We start from the raw sequence: 13,985 nt of genomic DNA on the forward strand, positions 1-13,985 counted from the left end.
CAGTCCTCCTCCTTGTCCCTCCACTCTCCGTCTTCTGGACCGGAACCAAGCCTCCCCCCTCCTCTGGATCATGTGCACACAGATTATCTGCCTCTTCATGGGACACTCACAGGAAATTTAAACATTCTCAGAAGGGGTTCTTCTAAGCCCACTTCCCCTGCCCTCTGCCCCACCCCCCACCCAGCTGCTGTGTATTCAGGAAATGCAAACCCAATATAAAGATAACCCGGGCCAAACAGAAAAGGAGACTGGCCCTGTGACCTTGTTGGGCAAATGACTTCCCCTCCCTGCATCTCAGACTCAGCTTCTGCAGAATGAAGAGGCTGGACCTGACGGGCTGCAAGAAGCTCCCACTGCCTGCACCCAGCAAGGGCTCAGCTGGGGGAACCTTCCAGACCCTGCCTGTCTCGGGGACACCCAGCAACCTTGAGGCAGAATATTGAAGCAGTAGGGTTTTCTACCACTGACACCTGATCCTTAAAACCTCTGGCTCCCTGGGTGGGCGGGGAGCACTGGGAGTCGGGACACCTGGATGCCTGTCTCAGTTCTGCTGTATTTCGGAAAAGGAAAGTGAGTGAGTAGGGGGAGGTTATCAGAGCGGACTGAAGCTCCAGCTGGAGTGTTTTAATTTTTTTAAAATAGAATAATCTAGGGACTTCCCTGGTGGTCCAGTGGTTAAGACTCTGTGTTCCCACTGGAGGGAGCATGGGTTTAATCCCTGGTCGGGGAACTAAGATCCCACATAACATGAGGCACAGCCAAAAGAGGAAAGATACAATAACATAAGTATTAAAAAATAGAATAATCTATATGACTAGTAAAATAAAGATTATTAAAATAGTTTTAGAACCAAGACCACCCAACAGAGAGGAGAGGATGGTCAGCTTCCACAGAGGCACTTACAGACTCAACCAAGAACGCATTTCCATCGGCTTTTATGAGGCCAAGGCAGCATATGCGTCCTGTGCCTGGGGCACCTCCTGCCTCTCTACCATAAAAACCTCAGCCCCCAGACTCCTCACATACTCCCGTATGTGATGTCCCAACTTCCTGGTCTGGAAAGGGTTTCCACATCCGCGTCTAGCAAAAACCCTGGTCTGACTGTATGGACTCTGCTGACAAGGAGAAGTCAACCAATGAAGAGTATTTAATCTACCAGTTGAGCTCCCCATGGGCAAGGCCAGTTGGACGGTGTAAGTAATCAATCTTGGCTCACAGCCCTGAATAACTAAAACGGAGGAGGGACAGGAAGCATGAATCATTATCTGGAGAGAGGCTGTTAATAAACTTTGAGGTTTGTAGGCTGGGTGGGGATGGGGTGGGGTTGGTCTGGCCTCTCAGCTAGGTCGAGAACGTTGGTGGACATCTTCCTGGGAGCCAGCCCCGCTCCCGAGTGCAGCAACATCAATGGTTAGGCACCTAGAAACCCCCAAAGTCCTAGATATTGGAGCCATACTCAGAGAAAGAAGACAAGTAGTTGACTCCAAATAATATTTTGATCCTCAGAGACTGAATTTTTAAAGTCACCAATCCCTGTTTTACGAAAGTTAGTTGGTAGCCTTTATAGAGAGGCAAAAGGCAACTGCATATCCATTCAAGACCATCATGGTCACTGGCCATAAGTGACTAAACAGAGGAAACCCAGTGAAACACAGTCAAACATTAATTCCAGGACTTGTCGGGGGCTTGATATGCTGATGGATCTGGCTTTGTAAGAGGGGCCACAGAGGCCATCTGTGGGGCTGGCAGTACCGCACTGGGTCTCCCTGGTTCCAGAGAATGCCCATCTCTAAACCTCAGTTCACACTACTTTTACATCCACCATGTACAAGGTTCCTTTTCCAGCCACCTCACCCTACCTTTCCCCAGGGGCCAGCTCCAATCTTTTCCCTGGCCTTCCCCAGAAAGCCTTCCCTGCCCAGTCGAGGACACATGGCTGTCCCCCTTGAAAACCGACTCTGAATACCTGGCATTATCTTTGGAAGGCGTTTTCCCCTTTATGCATTGTTTTGGTCATAAAGTCTTTTAAATGAATAGACTATTTCTCAGAGTAGTTTTTGGGTCTCAAGCAACTTTGTGCATTTTTCATAACATTTGCCCACGGTACAAACCCCAGAGTTACTACAAATAGCAGGTGCTAAAACACGGTTGCTTGATAGATACCGAATCAGGAAGTGACACAAATCTAAGCGTAATATAAAGTCACTGACTTATGAAAAGGGAGTGTGAAATAATAAGTAGTAAGCTGTAAGGTTGGACATAAAAGGAACAGTGAAGACTACCCATCCTGCCCCTCTGGACAGGTATCTAACAGAGTGGGCGTGCCATCCACCGCCTGAGAGACTGGGGCTCCACAAGGGAAAAATTCCCAGCAAGTGGTGTCACGAGACTCCAGCCCCCTCATGGTTCCATGACAGAGAAAACAACTTGGAGGGAGGGCCAAGATGCTGAGGTGTTCCGTCTCTAGAAATGACCACTTCTAGAACCCATGGTTTACAGCTGATGCAAATACTGGCCAGACCGATGTGCTTTGTTTTCCCTCAGATTATTATTATTTTTTTAAAAAAAAAAACATACCCCAGTGAGGCTGGGAATCCTACACTGACCCTAGATTTCTGCCTCCATTTCCATCCCATTTCATAAACCAACTCTGCCAACATGAGCACATCACTGAACAAAAGAGTGAGCCCTGAAGGGGACTCTTCTCAGTCACAAGGATACTGACTACCATGGACTGAGTGCCTGTGATATACTGTAAGCTCTTGTTACGAGCTCTGCATACACACGTCATCTCATTCAGTCCTTGAACCGCTCTGTCTGTGGTCCCCACGTTGCAGGTGAAGAAACTGAAGCACTGAGCAGTGAAGCTAGGGTGTGGCAGAGCTGGGTTCAAGCCCATGAAGTCTAAGCACCCTGCTCTATGGTCTCCCCTCTGCTGAAAGGCACACAAAGAGAAGACAGGAAAACCGAGAGCAGGAAGGATGGGGCTGGGGGTGTGGAAGAGAGGCCCAAGGGAGGGAAGACCCCAGGAGAGAGAGCACGCGGAGGAGAGGAAGCCGGGGTCTAGGCAAGGTGCATGTGGGATCTGGCTGTGGGTCTAGGAGGCCTTTGCCAAGTGGGAACGAGGCAGGAAGGCTGCTGGTGGCCACGGGAGAAACACGCCACCAAAAATGCAGAAGCCATTTCCTCTCTCGAGGAAGATAAACAATAGATTCATAAACAAATTTTACAAAGCTGCTCAGCTATTTAAAGCATTCTGGTACAAACTTGTATCCTTTGAGAACATAAAGCTAATCCTGACAAATGGTCAACAGTTATTTTGGGGAGAGAAAAGGTAGGAAAGCGGGGTGGGGAGGGATATACTCCTTCTGAGTCCCTCACCAGCTACATGTGTGCCTGCAGCCAGTTACATGTCCTTTCTGAGCCTCCTGTGAACAAGGAATAGCAATTCTTGCCCCACAGGCTATAGTGGAGAAGAAAGAAGACAGACCTTCCGGCAATATGGCCCACCAGATACCCTACTTGACATTCCCAACTGAAACAACTAACGTACTATTTAAAATTTAAAATATAAAAATTGTAAACACACTACAGAACTGGTAAAAATGGAAGGATTCTTCAAAGACCAAAACCAAAAGCAGGAACCTTGGGATGTAAGAGAACAGCAAAGCTGGCTTTTGCCCTATGGGTTCCTGCCACAGCCTATGGATTCTAAGTTTCCCATGAGAACTGCACATGGCTCAGGAAACAGGAGAAATATCTCAGTTCCTACATAAAACTGGGACTCCAAAAGGCTCCCACTTCCAGTGAATAAGAAAAAGACCCACAACCCAAAAGGAGACCACAAGGAAACCTGACCTTGGGCTGGGTAGAAATCTGAACTCATAAGCTGGACCTCACACAGCTTTGCAGTCTGAATTCAAGCCCTGGGTAGAAAATGAATTTAAAGTGATTTTTTATTTGGGAGTGCCCCGAGACAACCAGCAGACGTTAATGCAAAACCTCTCTGGAAAAATCGACTTCAACCCATCCATCAAATACTTCTCAAAGGTAAATATCTAAGGAAAATGAAGAGCTCAGAGAAACTAACAACAGCAAGGAAACAAGGCACTATGAGGAAACTAACACACAAGGAAACAGGGCCAGCAGAGGCAACAGACAGCAGAACCAGACCCACAAGGAGCTCAGATTCTGCAACAACCAGACATGAAATTCTACAATGTCTAAATAGGATCTTCAGTGTAGCAAAGAAAGAAAGAAGTTTGTGAATATAAGCAAGGAGTGAGAGGTCATAAACTCACCAAGCAGATTTAAACAAGAATGGACCTGGTGACTTCCCTGGTGCTCCACTGGTTAAGAAGCTGCCTTCCAATGCAGGGGACATGAGTTTGACCCCTGGTCAGGGAATGAAGATCCCACATGCTTTAGGACAACTAAGCCCCTGAGCCACAACTACTGAACCTGTGCACCACACTAGAGGGAAGCCCATGGGCCACAATGGAGACCTGATACTGCCAAATAAACACTTAAAAAATAACGGACGAGAACGAATAGCAATGATAAATAAAGAAGATGAATGGAAACATTTCAATGTATGGATTAAAGAGCACTTGAGATACAGAATAAATTAAATGGAAGACACGTTTGAAGACATTATTCAGAGTTCAGCACAGAGGGACAAAGAGGTAAACAGCATGGAACAGAGGCTGAGAGATACAGAGAACAGAATGAGAAAGTCCACCATATGCCTACCTGGAGTTCCAAACAGAAGCATCAGAGAGAATGGAAAAGAGGCAGTAGTCAAAGAATGAAGAGTGAGAATTTTCCAGAATTGTTGAAAGTCATCCATCTTTAGCATTAGGAATCCCAACAAAACCCAGAATAAAGACAGAGAAACTGACACCTAATTGCATAAGAAGGAAGTAGCAGAACACCAAAGCGAACAGCAGCATCTTTAACGTTAACTAGAGAGAAATGCCGGAGAAGGCAATGGCACCCCACTCCATTACTCTTGCCTGGAAAATCCCATGGACGGATGAGCCTGGTAGGCTGCAGTCCATGGGGTGGCTCAGAGTCAGACACGACTGAGTGACTTCACTTTCACTTTTCACTTTCATGCACTGGAGGAGGAAATGGCAACTCACTCCAGTGTTCTTGCCTGGAGAATCCCAGGGACGGGGGAGCCTGGTGGGCTGCTGTCTATGGGGTCGCACAGAGTCGGACACGACTGAAGCAACTTAGCAGCAGCAGCAGAAGCAGAGAGAAATGCCAGGCCACTTATAAAGCAAAAGTAAAGAGACTGACAGCCAACTTCTCAGTAACGCTGAGAGCCAGAGGCAGTGGAATAATGGTTTCAGTGACAGAAGAGAATATATTCCACTAAAGTTCCCTCTCAAAACTGAGAGCAAAATAAAGACAGGTTCAAGTCAACAAAAACCAAGCCAAAATAAAACAAAAACAACTTGAAAGCTTACCACCATAGATTCTCACTAAAAGATAATTCAAATGGATTTATTTTAGGCAGAAGGAAAATGATCTCAGGAAAGAATGGTGAGAAAAGAATATGAATAAATCTATACAAACACGTATTATATAAAGTAATGATGTCTAACTTGTAGGGGAAAAAATAGAATAGAAGGAAAACACAGGGTAACAATTGTACATAAGTTGGAAGAAGCGGTGGTTAGAATTAAACCAGTTTATGATTCTTGAATTTTGGGGCAGGAAGGTAAAGACATTGTTCCATTTTATACTTTGTTTTGCTAAGTATGCCTATTAAAATAGATGGGATAAACATTGAAAGAACAGACACAGAGCACATAACTTCCAAATAAGAAGACAGAAAATGGAATGAGGAAGGAAAAAATCTCAATCAAAAAGAAACAGTAGAAAAAACTGAAAGTATATAAAGATGGTAGAAATGAATCTCTATTCATCAGTTAGATATACCTGTTCTAAGTATCTATGTGTCAAATAGCACTGCCCTAAAATATACAAAGCAAATTTTTTTGCAGTACAAGGAAAAATGGACAAATCCAACAGGAGATTTTTAACAGGTCTCTCAATAATTGAAAGGCAGATAAAAACAGAAAAGGACATAATATACATAATTTGAATAGCACAGTGAACTATATTATTTTAATGATCATATATAGAAAACTACTAAATATGTAATAATTGGAGAGTACACACTTTTTCAAGCACTCACGAAATATTTAAGAAAAAATTTGAAAACATAAAATATTTAAAAAGAGCATATAGAAATGGTTCAGTGCTTATTTCAAAATCTTTCCAAGGATCTATATCTGTTTTGTCTTAAAAAGACAAAGACCCTGTCTTTTTTGTTCACTGATGTAACGTAGATAGCATACTAAAAAGCAGAGACACGACTTTGCCAACAAAGGTCCATCTAGTCAAGGCTATGGTTTTTCCAGCAGTCATGTATGGATGTGAGAGTTGGACTGTGAAGAAAGCTGAGCGCCAAAGAATTGATGCTTTTGAACTGTGGTGTTGGAGAAGACTCTTAAGAGTCCCTTGGACTGCAAGGAGATCCAACCAGTCCATTCTAAAGGAGATCAGTCCTGGGTGTTCTTTGGAAGGACTGATGCTGAGGCTGAAACTCCAGTATTTGGCCACCTCATGCGAAGAGTTGACTCATTGGAAAAGACTCTGATGCTGGAAGGGATTGGGGGCAGGAGGAGAAGGGGATGACAGAGGATGAGATGGCTGGATGGCATCACCGACTCAATGGACGTGAGTTTGAGTGGACTCCGGGAGTTGGTGATGGACAGGGAGGCCTGGCGTGCTGCGATTCATGGGGTTGCAAAGAGTCAGACATGACTGAGCGACTGAACTGAACTGATGTATCTCCAGGGTCTAGTACAGTGACTGTCACAAAGGGGGAACTTAGTATGTCCTGAAGAATGAATGGTGAATGGAGCCTGTGTTGAGGAAGGTACAGGTCAGGTGGGCAACTGGCAGGACCAAACTGGAGGGGATTAAGACCCTTCCAACATGGAGGGGACAAGAGAACAAGGTGAGTGGCACCAGTCTCCACAGAGAATTTTCTCTTCAAGAAAAGCAGAGTCATGACAGTCATCATCAAATTCAAAGAGGGTCATGTGGAAGAGTCTTTGAAAGCCCAGTCTTTGTGGCTCCATGTGGCAGAGCAGAGGAGAAAAGGCAGAAACTGCAGAGAGGAAGTATTTGTACCAATATTAGTAGGAATTTTCTAACAATTCACTGTTCAACACTGGCCAAGAATTGGCCTGGTTGATCCTTCTAAGGCCCCTTACAACCCTGCGTGGGAAAGGAGACTCTGTCTAGGGCATTCTGTGAGTCCCAGGCCATCCACCCAGTTCTATCCTATTCCAGAGATTCCTTCACCCCCAGAGTCCTGGATGCTGTTGTTATTTGGTCACTCAGTCATATCCCACTCCTATGATCTCATAGGCTGTAGCCGCCAGGCGCCTCCGTCCATGGCGTTTCCTAGGCAAGAATACTAGAGTGGGTTGCCATGCTTCCCTCCAGGGGATCTTCCTGACCCAGGGATCGAACTTGAGTCTCCTCTGTTAGCAGGCAGATTCTTTACCACGGAGCCACCAGGGAAGCCCAATATACCTGATCCCTAAAAGACCTGTCCAAGGTCCCAGATTCAGCAGGTGGTGGAGGAATAATGACAGCTTCAGTCCCCAGAAACTCAATTCCCTGTCCTTTCTGCTTCATCACTGGCTTCTCCATTAACCGAAACAAAGACATTTTGCCCCATTAGACTGACATGCACCTTTTCAGTCTACCCATATCCCAGTAAACACTCTTTTTCCAGTACATGGCAAATGATTATAAAATCATAGCAAATTAGTTCAAGTGAAAAATGCCCACACCTTCCAGGAGAAGGGGAACGAGCTTACCTTGACTTCTGCAGCAGCTGGTTGAGATGGGGGCCTGGCTCTGGGGGCTTCTCCTGCGGCCGGCCAGTCATGCTGCTCTCATGCTGCTGGGCAGGTGGGGAGAGGAGGCCTGGTTCTGTGGGAAAAAGAGAAGAGAAAGCCACTCCATCGCTTGTTCCCAGCTCTCCATCACCAGCGTGCCGAGGACACTATCCAGATGCCAAGGGAGCTCACCCACTTTCATGTCACTAGGGAGCAGACGTGCACGGGATGGATGTTTCCCACGCCCTCCAGTGTGCCAGGCAGGGATCTAAGGAACGAGGCTACAAAGATGAATTAGATGCAGTCCCCGCTCTCAAGCAACAACAGCTTAGCAAGACAGAGAGAGACGTACACGCGTTTCATTACAAGATAATTTGGTAAGTGCTGCGATTTTCCCAAATTCATTCAACAGCCTACCTGTCCCACAGGGAGCAGAGACAACTTACAAGCGCTACAGTACAGGGCTTCTCAAAGCTATTTGCGATGAAGGACCAGTTCTTTGTTTCAATTTCCGATCCATCACAGATGAATACTTTTATAAAATATAAGATAAAGGAAGGGGTAGAAAAATGAAGTGACAAAGATATTCACACAAAGTACAAGCCTTCTTCTAATGATTCAACAGCTTACTTGGTCAAATTGGCATGGAAGCATCTCAGGGCTTACTCTCAATTTCTGTACTGATCTGGTCAACAGTTTGCAGACTAGCACGATTCCACACACCATGGCTGAGAAACACCACTATAGGAAAACGTTTACACAATCTGCGACTTTCCTAAGATGGCTGGCTGAGTTCTTGGTTGAGACAGAGTGGCTAAAAACAAAAAGATGTCAAACTCACCCTCTAGACTACAGTTCAGATTGCTCAGAGAGTCTCTCTCCAACAAGCAAGAGATATGGCATAGATGCTGGGAAAGTGTGGCGTTGGGGTGTTTGTTCAGAGGTGGTGGCACCAACTCACTGGGTTCATGGGAACCTAGTCAGAAGTTGTGCCTGGAGCCCTGTCCTGCTCTGCCTTGAACTTTTAAGTGTAACTATGGCAACCCCAGCCGAAGCGACCGCCCAGAATGGGAAGAACAAAGTGTCATCTATTAAAATGGACTGAGACGTTTCAGAAAATAAATCATTTCCAAAATGTCAAGAGGGCTGCTGCTGCTCATTCCTACTATTTAACGCTATAAAAATGATTTTTTTTTAAATCGAGAAATCTTTTGTCTGTGACAGCCAGCTCCCAAAAAAGCCTTTAAATGCCTATTGCCTTAATACTTGAGGGAGAGATTACAAGTCATTTTCCCCCATTTGAATGCTTAAGAGAAAGTGCTCATTCCTCTAAACTTGCAGCTTTTAAGTAGTTCTTATTTTAAACTTTAGAAGAAGATATCTCTGCAGAAGAAAAACTTCCCTTTTCAAAGTCTTTTTTTTTTTTTTTAATGCATATACATATACGCTCTCACTCCCTGCTTCAAATGCTAAATCATCTGCAATTTGGGAGTTTGTTGCTCATGAAATTCTAGCGATAAGCACATCATAAACATTCCTATAGCAAGAGAATGCTTTTGAAGTGACGTCTGTGATGCTATAAAGATCGTCTATCATTATCTCTGAACGTTGGCGAAGAGAAGATTATGGGAATAACTATTTATGTATAAATAAGTCAACAGAGTAACTGGCAACTTCCACAGCAGACCTTACCAAGAAGCTAAACCAGAGCATGAGCCGGGAAGCAGGGATGGACCCCCGTCAGGTTCCATGAAGAAGTGTGCCATCCTCACTCTCAACATGGGAAAATAACTCTCCAAGCTCCCCGACAGGAGCAGAAGCCCTTGGATCCAGTCTCAAAGGCGAGATTAGCTTAAACAACCACACCACCAGCTTTTATATATCAGGTGCTGGGTTACATTCTAATGGTCCCAAAATGCGTTCTTCTTGAAAGAGACACAAGGGAGATATATAAACAGGCGATCCCAATCTCCCTTGCCTGTAAGACAAGTATATTGGGTGGAATTAAGGGAAAGTAAATGAAGTTAACTAGCTCCGTCCATCAATCCAACCATCCAGTGGTCCATCCATTGCTGACTGAGTGGCTGGTACAGAGCAGGCAAGTACGAAGCACTAGGCATACAACAGCTGAGACTGATGTCATCCCTGGCTTCATGGAACTTCTCCTCTACTGGGGAAACCAACATCAAAACATCAGAAAGAACTATAATAGCAGTGTGCTCTGAAGAAAGCATGATGACTGTCGTAACAGTATATATCAGAGGCAGACCTAGCACGGGAAAGGGTCAGTGGTGCATTTGCAAAGAACTAATCTTTAATCTGAGCCCTAAGAATAAATTAGTGAAGCAAAATAGGGAAAGCAGGAGGGAAAAGATAGAAAGAAAAGGTGCTGTAGGCAGGATGAACAGCCTGTGCCAAGATCCTATGACAGAAAGAGCGTGGAATGTTTTAGCTATGAAAAGAGGCTCTCAATAGGGATCAAATCGGTTCTTGACCTCACTCCACGCTTCCACTGCTGTGGTTTTCAGGGCATGCATTACAGATGTGCAGGTTTTTCCAAAAGTGCCCAAGAAGTTACCTAGAGCAAGCCAGGAAAGAAAGATAGATGTGTATCTGCTAATTTTCCTTCTTCCTAAACTGGCACAGGGCATCCAACACAGGGGGCCACCATGCCCACCCTCTCAACTTACAGCAAGTTTTGGGATTTACCTATTTTTCTCTTCAACAGTGGTAACTGGGCCAAATCCAATTTGACCACTGGTGAAAATTAGCTGGTCAGTGCTGACATAGGCAGATAGTGGGTGTGGGTTTGGGGATGTGAATGAGCATTCAAAGCCGCATGGTCAATGCTACTTTATGGAAGGTCACTTTCATGCAGAGAGCATGAGCTTTGGGGCCAAGCAGTTCAATTCAGTTGTTCAGTAGTGTCCGACTCTTTGTGACCCCATGGAATGTAGTTCGTGGAATTCTCCAGGTCAGAGTACTGGAGTGGGTAGCCTTTCCCTTCTCCAGGGGATCTTCCCAGCCCAGGTATCGAACCCAGGTCTCCTGCATTGCAGGCAGATTCTTTACCAGCTGAGCCACCAGGGAAGCCCAAGAATACTGGAGTGGGTAGCCTATCCCTTCTCCAGCGGATCTTCCTGACCCAAGAATCAAACCGGGGTCTTCTGCATTGCAGGCGGATTCTTTACCAGCTGAGCTATCAGGGAAGCCCGGGGCCAACCAGACCTGTGTTCAACTCTGGTCCCGCCCCTCACTGGCTTGAACCTTCCACAAAATGGAGTTAGCAGTGACTTCTTTGCTGGGAGATCAGCAAGAGCGTGGGTCTCTGACTGAGCACATTTCCCAGTTCCCACCCAGCCCTGGATAAGTGGCAGCATTACTATCACACACCAGTTAGTGAAGACAGTTCAGCTCCTCTCTCAGCATAGAAATCAGCAGGAAGCCATGACACTATTTCCCAGGTGGTACGGGGGCTAAAAAGCAGAGACATCGTTTTGCCAACAAAGGACTGTATAGTCAAAGCTATGGTTTTTCCAGTAGTCATGTATGGATGTGAGTAGTAGCAGATCAATCCCAGTCATGTCCGACTCTTTGTGACCCCATGGACTGCAGCACACCAGGCTTCCCTGTCCATCACCAACTCCCAGAGCTTGCTGCAGCTCATGTCCATCGAGCCGGTGATACCATCCAACCATCTTATCCTCTGTCATCCGCTTCTCCCCCTGCCTTCAATCTTTCCCAGCATTGGGGTCTTTTCCAATGAGTTACTTCCTCATGTCAGGTGGCCAAAGTACTGGAGCTTCAGCTTTAGCATCAGTCCTTCCAATGAATATTCAGGACTGATTTCCTTTAGAATTGTCTGGTTTGATCTCCTTGCAGTTCAAGGGACGCTCAAGTTTTTTCCAACACCACAGTTCAAAAGCATCAGTTCTTCGGTGCTCAGCTTTCTTTACGGTCCAACTCTCACATCCATACATGACTACAGGAAAACCCATAGCTTTGACTATATGGACCTTTGTCAACAAAGTAATGTCTCTGCTTTTTAATATGCTGTCTAGGTTGATCATAGCTTTTCTTCCAAAAAGCAAGCATCTTTTAATTTCATGGCTGCAGTCACCATCTACAGTGATTTTGGAGTTGGGCCTTAAAGAAGACTGAGCACCAGAGAATTGATGCTTTCAAATCGTGGTACTGGAGAAGACACTTGGGAGTCCCTTGGACTGCAAAGAGATCAAACCAGTTAATCCTAAAGCAAATCAACTCTGAATATTCATAGAAGGATTGTTGCTAAAATTGAAGGTCCAATACCTTGGCCACCTGATGTGAAGAGCTGACTCACTGGAAAAGATTCTGATGCTGGGAAAGACTGAAGGCAAAGGAAAAGAGGGTGGCAGAGGACGAGACGGTTAGCTAGCATCACCAACTCAATGGACGTGAATCTGAGCAAACTCTGGAAGATACTGAAGGACAGGGAAAGCTGGTACACTGCAGTCTAGGGCGTCACAGAGACTCAGACACACGACTTAGCGACTCAACAACAGTAACAACAATGGGGGCTTCAGGGCAGCTTTGCAAGAGCGCAGGGTTCCCAGTGACTCAGTTTCCTGTGCCCTCTGGGTTCCCTACCGCTATGCTCAGAGTTCCCAGAGGGCAGTCCCACCACACCAGGGCTGACTGTCACTGAGTCACGCTTGTCAGTCCCAGGTCCACCTTCTCTGAATGGGACTTACAGAGGGCTCCACCCAAGGGGCTGAGGGCTGGCAGCCAATGGACTCAGATTCCAGTTCCAGCTCCACCACTCATGGCTGGGGTTCCCTCTGGCAAGCAGCCGAGTTCCAGAAGGTAGAGGAGATGGAACAACTACCACATCCTGAAGGTCTGGACACAGGGCAGGCCTGGTGCTGGGCCTTCCCGGATGTGCCCAAATCCTGAAAACACTCCTGCGGGGTCACTGCTGTACCACCAGGTCACAGGTGAGGAGACAGAGGTCTGCTGGTTCATCCCAGACTTGTCCCAGACCTGAGCGTTGGAGCCAAAATGGGAAGCTGGGAAGCCCTTCCTCTTTAGCACTGCACCACCTTCAGTTCAGTTCAGTCGCTCAGTCATGTCCGACTCTTTGCGACCCCATGAACCGCAGGCCTCCCTGTCCATCATCAACTCCCAGAGTCTACTCAAACTCATGTCCATAGAGTCGGTGATGCCATCCAACCATCTCATCCTCTGTCGTCCCCTTCTCCTCCTGCCTTCAATCTTTTCCAACAACAGGAATGGAAATCTTAGCTCTTTCCCACACGACCAATGAGCATGCAGCCCGGGAAGGCTCTGTGACTTTCCAGGGACCAACAGGCAGCCAGCCAGCAAGCAAGGCCAGACTACTTCCCTTGTCCTCACACGGCTGTCAGGGCCTCAACTCTCCTTCTGCACACAGTGGTGACGAACATTGCCTTACTGACCATTCTGCTGTTGGAGTGATGGAGAGAATGAAGATTTAAGAGCCTTGTGAGGGAAAAGTCTAATACGAGACATGAACAATTTAAATGGCTATCGAGAGGCTCAAACCAAAGAGGAAGGGTCCCCATCGGCCACAAAGCAGTTGAAAAGAACTGCTCCCATCCCCCTGGGCCAGGAGCAGGGTGCAGCCGGGAGAGGGGAGAGGACAGAGGAGATAACTGTGGAGCTTCTGAAATGGGAAGCAGGGCCCAAGGAAGTGTAAAGAATTCCCTCCATGCCACCCACAAGAAATCAGAAACTGGCACAGATTTTTAAAAGAGGAGACCAGGAGTGGGGAGGAGAAAGAAATTGAGGAGGAAGAGGAGGAATTCAATCTGTAAATTTAATATAAGAACATCTAAGAAACAGGGTGGAGAGTAATCAATGCAGTGAGAAATCTTAGACTCCAGTCGCTTGAGGGCCACCCATCCTGTCAATGAGTTCTCCTGCATAGAGATGATGGTGACATTGTGGAAGATCTAATTTTCAAGTGAGACACATCCACAGCCAGGGAGGCCTAGAAGCTTCTCTGATGCAGTGAAAATCCCCATTCTCTCTCCA

At 46.2% G+C, this 13,985-nt stretch overlaps 1 protein-coding gene across 10 annotated transcripts in view; it reads right to left on the minus strand.

Moving 5' to 3' along the window:
- The window catches only part of TRERF1 (transcriptional regulating factor 1), a 209,925-nt gene that overhangs the window by 60,748 nt on the left and 135,192 nt on the right, over positions 1–13,985 (minus strand). For all 10 annotated transcript variants that reach the window (XM_027524008.1, XM_027524009.1, XM_027524011.1 and 7 more), the window contains one exon: positions 7,911–8,025. The gene's annotated coding sequence lies outside the window, so the exon portion shown is untranslated. The remainder of the gene's footprint in view (positions 1–7,910; positions 8,026–13,985) is intronic.

The sequence above is a fragment of the Bos indicus x Bos taurus genome, chromosome 23, assembly GCF_003369695.1.
Source record: "Bos indicus x Bos taurus breed Angus x Brahman F1 hybrid chromosome 23, Bos_hybrid_MaternalHap_v2.0, whole genome shotgun sequence".
Lineage (NCBI taxonomy): Eukaryota > Metazoa > Chordata > Mammalia > Artiodactyla > Bovidae > Bos > Bos indicus x Bos taurus.